The sequence below is a fragment of the Octodon degus genome, unplaced genomic scaffold, assembly GCF_000260255.1.
Source record: "Octodon degus isolate 3935 unplaced genomic scaffold, OctDeg1.0 scaffold00118, whole genome shotgun sequence".
Classification (NCBI taxonomy): Eukaryota; Metazoa; Chordata; class Mammalia; order Rodentia; family Octodontidae; genus Octodon; species Octodon degus.
The window spans coordinates 8,231,288-8,240,813 of NW_004524694.1; the positions used below are offsets into that span (position 1 = coordinate 8,231,288).

Sequence of the window (9,526 nt, forward strand, 5' to 3'; positions counted from 1 at the left end):
AATGGCTTTTAGTTTGTTGTTCTCGTACTGAATTTCTGTGATTTTGATTATTACATGTCTGGTTGTAGTTTTAATTGGGTTGATATTATTTGGAGTTCTATATGCCTAGATTACCTTACTGTCAGATAGTTGCCCAATATTTATGGAAGATTTCTGCTATTACCTCTGCGCATATTCTTTTTATGTCATTTGTGTTAGCTCCTTCTTTCTTTCTTTTCTTTTTTATGTATTTAGTACAGGGTCTCACTAAGCAACTCAGACTCATAGTGATCCTCTGTTTTTAGCCTCCCCAGCTCTGGGATTATAAGCATGTACCACCACACCCGGTCTCCTCTTCTTTCTCATTCATGCCAGTTATTCTTATGTTTTTCATCTTTGCATCATTTTGCTGCTGTTAAATTATCATTTCCCAGATTTTTTTGTTGTTTTTAAGAGATCTTTCCTTACCTGTTCACTAGCTGCAACTCTGTCTTCAAGGTCTGAATGTCTATCTCCACTTTCACTCAGTTTTGGCAACTTCTAAGGGAGCTTTTACTTTCCTATATAGTTCTTGAAATCTGTTTAATCCATTCTATTTCTTTCTTATGTTGTTAACTCAAGGTTTTCATCTTTTTCTATTCTGCTATTTCTTTAAAAATGTCTTCATTAGAACCACTTGGTAATTTTTTCATTACAGTTAGCATTTCTTTTTCTTTTTTTTTAAACCTGGAAGAATATTTTGATCTGATTTTCTCTAAACACTACTGCAGTTGTGTCTTTACTTCAGTTGCTATTATTTCAGAGGTCAGGTGTATGACTTCTAATTTCTTCTATGCTGATGTCCCTTACTTTGTTCTCAGTGGGCTCAGGGCCTGAGATTACATTTTGCTTCTCCTTTTTGTCTTTATATTTCACAGAGAACGCTATTTTGATTTCAATGATACTTTTCGTGAAAATTTGATAATAAATGGATGCTTCACTGCAATCAGAACATCTCTGCAAATGGTCTGTTCTTTTGGCATCTCTCCTGCATCAGAGCTTCTTGTTTTGTGTGTGTCCCAACATTTTTCCTTCTCTCTTGGCTGAGAGTGAGATATTGGTTTCTTTTTGGCAGCCTCCTCTGTCCTTTGTTATAGGGCTTTGGTGAGGTTATTACCTAAGTGTCTCCCAAGAAAGAACATGTGACTGAGGTAGAGATGGTATTCTATTTACAGTAGTACAATTAGCAATACTAATAACAGCTAGTGAAACTTAGAAATTCACAAACTTTTGTAACTAAATGTTTTTTCTTAAGATCACAGGGGCAAACATTGCAGCTATATAACAAAGCATATCATAAATTGTGCACTTAGGGTTAAATTAGTTCTCCTGAGCTTTGTCTGGCACTTCACCTTTGTGTCCTTGCAATCTTCTAGGCTAATTCACCCAAAGTAGGTCCTGCCACCTACATACCTCCAGGATCCTGTATTTCTCGGCCTCAGTCTGGGCCCCACTGGGCTTAGCAGTATGCCTCAGCTCACTGGGTCTACTTCCAATCTTGAACTCCATCTGCTGGGCCTGGCTGCTTGGCTCGGGTTCTTCCGACTCTGACCCACCACACTGAATTTGCTGGACCTGATTGCTGGCCTTGGGGTCTTCCATCTCCCCTATCCTCTTTTTAAATTTTACATCGCATTTGTATTGAGCAGTTTCCTATTAGTAATACAAAATGTCATAGTTAGGCATTTCTAAAAAAAAAAAAAAAAGAAAGAAAGAAAAGAAAGAAAAAAAAAAGTCTCATTTACTCTCAGTTCTGGAGGTTGAAGGGCTCAATCCCAGCCTTAGCTCTGTCAATACACAGCATAGTAATTATAGAAACTTAAACATAAGAGGAAGCCCATGCTGCCAGGCAGGAATTCAACAGGGAGGATCAGGGTCAGTAGTGGCCTCACTCTGAGGTGCCACTTTTAAAAGTTTGTCTAGGCCCTAACCTGATCACACTGAAAACCATGGTCCCAGCACTTGAGTCCTCAAATCACACCCAACATAAGCCCCTTTCATGCTGAACCTACCAGGTTCTTGAGAGTTAGTGGAAGCTCCTGGCACTTTCCTAAGGAGGCCATGAGTGGCGTCTGGTGCCCATTCCTTCTTTGTTATTTTCCTATGTGATTGCCTAAAGAACAAACGCCATCTGGTATGTCATCACAGCAGGCCAGCATATGAAACGTTGTCCGGGGCTGTAGGCCTCCAGCTGGATTTGTGGGAGGCACTGTTTTGGGATCAAGGAGGACATTGTCCTGAGATGCAGACCCTCATCTGGATACTTTGGTCTTTAGTGTGTGGAAAGACTACTGTCATCACTTTGTTTTTGTACATGATTCTTTGGGTGATTCATATAAAATAATTTTATAAAATGTTCCCTGTATTGTATTATTCCCTTGCGAAAGCAACAAACTATGGCAGTATCCAATCATTTGAATTAACAGAGGCTGAGCATGTTTTAGGAGTTCTGTACACGCTTTTCAGAGATGAATCTCATTAATTATAATTCTAAGTTATTTTTGTAATACTGCTCTCATTAATTCAAAGTTGACATCGATGTAATAAATTCTTATTAGTGAAAACATAAACTGTTGCTTTCTTGTACACAATATAAAAAGAGAAAAAAAAAACCTGAATAGATAAAATTAAGATCAAATTTTAAACTTTAATTCTCCCCAAATCTAATCTTTTATTCTACCCTTTTCTTACATGTCTTAGACCATATTTTAGATATTCGATAGTTACATTTTTGCTAAATCCTTTTAATGCTGATAAAAAGTAAATTATATTTTATTTTTATATTTTCTATGTGTTGTCAATATTTGGAATATTATGCATAAACTCACATTTAAAAATATGAATTTACTTATATTTAATGTGTGACTTCTTGTTTTTACCTGAATTTTAATTGATTTGTAATTGTCTCCCCTGGAGTTTTACCTGTTATGGATGTTTGTGTTTTGGGCTACTGTGTTTGTCTGTCTTCTCTAGGGCTTTATTTTGTCTGAGTGTTTCTTTTCCATAGTGTGACAAATGCAGTTTTGGAATAAATTTATTAAATACCTAATCAGTATCTCATAGTGTACTCAAACTATATATCCTACAATAACTATATTTTTGATACATTTACTATCATTTATTGCCATTAGATAATAAAATGATGGAATTTGAGGTTCTATGAAACTCAAGGTCACTCAATTGCATACACACAATTTGATTTTTCATATCCCACTCATGGTTACTATATTGTAGCACAGCACTCTTTCTCAGAAGAAAGAAACAAAATAAAATAATTATTGAACTTCTTGGTTTTCATAACGTACACACAGGATAATTTCCTGCAGTTTGAACTCATAGGCTCAGATTTCTCATAGACAAAATATGGGAGGAAATGCCAAAAAAAGTTAAAAATGATTTTCAAAAGTATTTCAAAAATGAAGATAACATCTTGTATCATACCATAAAAATATTTAATTAATGGCTATATCTAACTCAAATAATAGCCTCTTCTTTTTATAATGCATTCTCCTGAAGCAGGAGGAAAAAGTCCAGTTGAGCATAGAGAAGGAGATTTTAACTTATTATATTTTCTTAATTCATTTTTCAGCAAGATGGCTTTTCAATATATACTTACTGTCAAAACATCCTGTTTAAATGGATAACTATTAAAAATCATTAATGTTAATAGTCATATATATGAAAGCTGAAGAGATCAATGCTACCGAGATCGAAGTTCCTATCCTTTATTTATTTTGTCCTCTATAATAACCCTTAGATGATCCAAGTCTGAACATATACAGTGTGATTCTCAAAAAGAAAGAAATGCAACTAATTGAGCCATTAGAAATAACTTAAGTATGAACAAAGATCTTTGTAACTATATAAAATGCCTCTACAATCCTTGTGATGACTGTTGACTGGTCTCTGGATTACACAGTAGGCCCTATAAGTGAGACTTCCCTTAATTTTGAATATTATAAGCCACGATGTGTTTGCATCATCAGATCATTGTCTTCATCCAGTTTGCAATATTATAGCTACTGAGTACAAAGGACTTGGATTTAATTATTGCCTAAAAAATAAATTACTTGGTTTGACAACGAAAGTGGAACCATAGCCTTGGGTTCTATAATGAGACCTAAGCTATGGAAATCACTTACATTATGATTTTTTAGAGGTGCTATAAGTTATTTTAAACATGCACAGAAGGAAAAGACATTTGATCAGTAAGAAATGATTTCTAGTTATCTGTCCTTTTGTGCACATCACAATGCAGTTGCATTCAGAGGTTATTTGATCATAATTCATCCTTGGAGTAAAGTTTATGCTTTATCTTCTGGGACAAAATTTTGGAGGCCCTGTTTATGATTTTGAGATGCAAAGGGAAATCTCAGCATTAAGTATTTATTATGTTCCCTTCCTTAAATAAACAGTAATCTTTATTATGCATAACATATATTGTAGCTCAAGGACTATTTATGTTTGCCCTTTCTGAGAATAAAATAGGTTTCTTTTGAAGTTATCTGTAACTTTCCTTTATCCAATCCCAAGTTATAAATTCAATGAATTTTCCATTGATGATATATTCCAATCAGTAAGATTTCTGAGCAATGGCAATCAAAAAAGGTACCGCACATAAGTATATGTCCAAGTTCCACAAGGACAACATTTTATTAAAAAGCTATACAGTCTTTCAAGTTGGAGTAAAATAATCCAATCCAGCATTTAGTCACTGGACTCAGTGACAGGATGCCTACACAGCATTATAGTCTGACTTGACTAAAAATTTGCTACTTTTGTTTAATTGAATGACCATATTTCAATATTGAACCTATCTGTATATATGGTCCAAAAATGACAACTATTGACTGGAAGCAGATGCACTGAATCTGAACTATGCCCAGATTTCTACATGGCCTGACCTTGAAGAAAACCACTTGCATGTTATAAAATTGGCTAAAATCCATAGCTTACTTTACAGGCTAGTGGTGAGACTTCAGTTCATGAGTATGAATATGGCTCAGAATGTTGAGAAACAAATTTTGTATTCTTTTTTTTTGGTTACCAGCTCAGCCCACCCTGGGGGCAGGGCTGGTACAGCATGCGGTGCTCGGGATTGAACCATGGTCCCTGCACTTTGCCTATGCTTGCCTAAGCAGGTGCTTTAGACCATTGATACATCTTTCCAGCTGTATTTCTTTGTCTCTCTTCACTACTTCCTTCTTCTTCATCTCATGATTAAATAAGGCACCATGGCATGAGATGTGCGGGATAAAGATTCCTGAACAACAGCAGAGGTTCTGATGGTTGAAAGTGAAAGTGCAATGGGATGTGTTCAGCATGAATTGCAAGGTAACTAAGAGCAATGGCAATTAGAAAAGGTACAGCACATACATTCCTTGCAGATGTTCAGGGAAAGCCTTCCATGCTAAGTAGCAGACCTGCCTAGAAACCCGCCCCACTAGGTCCCTGATCACGTGTAAAGCAGGTGCCAGCAGGGAGGTAGATGTTCATGGTGCTTCACACCTTGGGCCTTCTCATTGCCCTCCATCGCCTTCAGCTCACACCTTCCAGACAACCTTTCTGAAGGGCACAGGCTAAGACACATGATATCAAGCAGTAGTCAATTATTTATATGTATTAAGAATTATTACTTTTATGATTTCTATATTTTGAATTTAAAGACATATTCTAAAGAGTTATAAATCATATAATATTTTGCATTAATACAAAGTTAGTATCATGAAAAATTAATGAAATTTAAAGTTATAATGCTGAAGTACCTAGGCTAAGGTAACTTTAAACATCAATGACATCTTCTGTTTGTGTTTCATTGGAATTTATTTATTTATTTATATTTTATGAAGAGAGCACAGAATAATATCAAAACAGAAAAATTGCAGAAGTGATACAGAATTTCACTTAACAAAATAAGGGATTTTCACAGTAATGCATAATGTTGCCTTCAAACTAGTTGTTCATATTGCCAAACATGCATGCAAAATTGGGAGAAGAAAAAAAAGAAGAAAAAAAAATATATATAAATAATTAGGAGGATAAAAAGGAGAAACAACTGAAAAAAGACTACAAAAATTAAACATTAACTGCTCCTTTCCATAGAACAGCAGAAATCCACAGTACAGTTGTCCAAACCACCCTGCTTACAAACCTAGATAGTTCTTCCCTCTGCTCCTTCTCCTGTCCTTGTCCTCAACTCAGTAACTCCTTCCCTTTGGATAAGTTCAATCCCTTTTTGCAGAATCTATTGTATCCTTCAAATTCTGTTTTTTCTCCTTCAGATTCTCACAGTAAGGAGATAATATGAAGTTTGCACATGTGAGTGTCACTTATTTCACTTAAGAGTGCGGTCTATGGTTGCATCCATTCAGTGAGACAATGAACTGCAATGTTAGTTCCTGTTTAGACATGACATGAAATGATCGATGCAATTTGACCACTTTTCTTTTTGGAATTCCCATTTTTGAACACTTCTGTGGAAGATAACAGATTGCTCAAAGCCCTTGGCAGTGGTTCCTTTATGAACAAAACTGAAAATTACACAATTGCAAGTGAAAGGATAGACATTTCCTTCAGAAATTGTAGTCCTTGCAAAAGTTTTAAAGTTAAATTTCTTTCTTATTCCTAAATATTTACACCCCTATTCCAATGGATACCTGTAAATAACATAATATGAAATGGGGTAAATGTATTTTCAACGGTGTCTAAAAATATTGGCAGCAGAAAAATAATAACAGGTAATTCAATATAATAAGTCAAAGGTCATAATTGGAATATCTGCTTGAACCACTAAGAGAATAATAAAATATTAATAATGAGCAGTAATTTAATGTTCACATTATTTTCAGTCTATTCTTAGACTAGTACTATGGATGTCAGTTAGAAATTATTTTAAAAAGCATAACTAGAAAAAGTCATATTTCTAAATTATTTTTAGATACACCAAACAAATTAAAATAAGAAAGTAAATAAACTGAGGTGAAATTTCACATTGACAGCATTTTAAACTGTTTATTGATAGAGAAGTACTCACTATGCCATCAATCGCAGATTTGAGTGGATCAGAAATGTCAACCAGTTATGAAATAGAATTCTGGGTGTGTCTGGATGGCTGATGTGTAGACCAGTAAACAGGAGCCAAAGGCTCAGCAATATTGTACACAGCCTCACCAAAGAGACTTGTCGCCTACGTAGAATAGAAAGGGAAAGGAGAAGTGCAATGTGCCTCTTTAGCAAAGCTCCATTTTTTGATGCAGGTGTCCTGGTCTCTGGTCTTTCCAGCCTTCCAGCACAGACCCGCCGTGTCTGGCCCTGCACTGTGCCTCCAGGCCTTCTTGCTTGGGCAGGCACTGCATCCTCAGTTCCTTTCCTGCTGCGGCTTCTACCTTCTTGGCTGAGCCACTATGACTAGGTCTCTGTGTCAGAGACAGCTTCGCTCCCACTTTCCATCCTACAAGTGCACACTGTTGACTCTCCAGTCCTCAGTCTGGCAAACCGACCAGTAAACTCATGTATTTCTATTCATTTTGTTTCTCTAGAGACTTTAACTAAAACATCCGCTCTTACACCGAAAGTAAAAAAGTTCTCCAAGAGATATTTATAACTTTAATGTGCATATTTGAAGCTAACCAGATTGGACATTCACAAAAATGAATGCTTCCATCTCTGAACATGAGAAACAAATAGCACATCCCACTCCCACAAAACAAATAGAACACACACAAAAATAAATAAATAAATAAATAAATAAATAAACAAGAAATAAGTTAAGTGGCCAAAAGCAGAGGGAATTGTCAACTTCAACTTTCTACATTTTAAAAAGTTTAACAGAAAGAAAAGAATGAGAAAAATGCAATAATCAAAACCAGGGATGATGTAGAAAGAATTACTAAGAGTTTCACTAGCAAAACAATATGAAGATGATAGTAGGGACAACTATCTGCCAAGATTTCACAGCTTAAAAGAAATTGACAAATTGCTTGAGAAAATAATTATCTGCAAAAAGATGAAATACAAAATTTGAATAGTCCAATGTCTATTAAGGAAATTGAATCTCTTTTCTATAAAAGAAACTTCTATCACAATTAGATTTTCTTGCTGATGTTTCCAACATAAAAACACATCTTGAAGAAGCTTTTCCAAGCAAAAGAAAGACAACATTTCAAAACAATTGTTCAAGACTAACAGAATCTAGATGCCAAAAGTTGACAAACATATTACAATAAAGGGAAATTATAAATCAATTTTTCCATATATATGTAAATTACTAGGCTTTAATGTATTTAATGTACTGGCATACCACATCCAGACACAGTGATCTCTAATCAAATATTACTTCTGTACTATTCATACTTAATGTAAATTACTTTTTGAAGTCTTTCTTTTACAGTTAAAAGTTATTTTTCTGTATTACCAATGAGGAAATATAAAGGCACCTATTTTACAATATATATCAGATTAATTATGTTATAATTACATCTTCTCTGTATTTATTTTTCCAGTTAAGAGGACTTAGAATTAGGGTAATAAGTTTATTTAAGCAGTTTTCTGTCGAGTTTTCCCTTCTTGTTATTTCTTATTTAGAAACTTTACTGCTGTATTATTTGCTGTGTAGATGTTTAAAATCACTTTATTAGTCTTGAAATGTCTACCTCTTAAATCTTCAAATCTCCCACATTTAGTACGTCTGTGGCTAAATACAATACTGCTTTTTTAAAATCATTATTTGATTTTTGTTTACATTTGGTATGTTTCTAGACCATTTCATTTTACTCTTCCTGATTCAGTTTGCTTTGGTTTTAATTTTTGTATAAATGGAACAGAGAAAAAAAAAATCTCAGTGAATATACAGGATACAGAATGAAATCAAACAGCAACAAAAATTATTATATCTTTTCAGCAGATTAAAACACTTTCCTCTCAGAAGCACAAGATGAAGGCTTTTTTTATATACTACTCAGTACAAATATTATGTGAATGTCATCAACATCTCATCAAGAAATTGCTTACCGGAAAAAAGCTAAGCAATAAAATTGGAAATTCAACCAAGTATTCACTTCAGTTAATATTCAAATCGGAAAAGACACCCTCAAAGTTCTTCGCTTTGGGTGGCTGTCCCCCTAGACTGCACGGAATGACTTGGTGCAGAGGGGTGACATGGGGAGCGGCTGCGGGGATTCAGAGCTGGAGCCGGCTTCCTGGCCGCGGTAGGGTGCACTGCGGTCCTCCACCTCTCTCCATTTCATTTCTGCTTGGGAGGCAGCAGAGCGTGAACTCAGCCCATAAATCATGAGCCAAAGAAACCTCTCCTTAGCTTTCAGGTGTGAGCATTGGGTGTTCTCTTTCAGTACAGAGAAGGTGACTATTACAGGTACACATAACGTAAGGGACTATCCAAATAGTAAGACCGACATAGATGCAGGAAATGAATTACCGTATTTTAAAACACTCCAACCTAGAGACTCTGAAGGAGGAAATAAGATGAAACATGATTTCCGCAAGAAAAATA

The 9,526-nt window shown here is 35.2% G+C and overlaps 1 pseudogene; it reads right to left on the bottom strand.

Moving 5' to 3' along the window:
* LOC105743348 overlaps positions 1-1,620 on the bottom strand; it is an 11,093-nt pseudogene extending 9,473 nt beyond the window's left edge.
* Between the last annotated feature and the right edge of the window lie 7,906 nt (positions 1,621-9,526).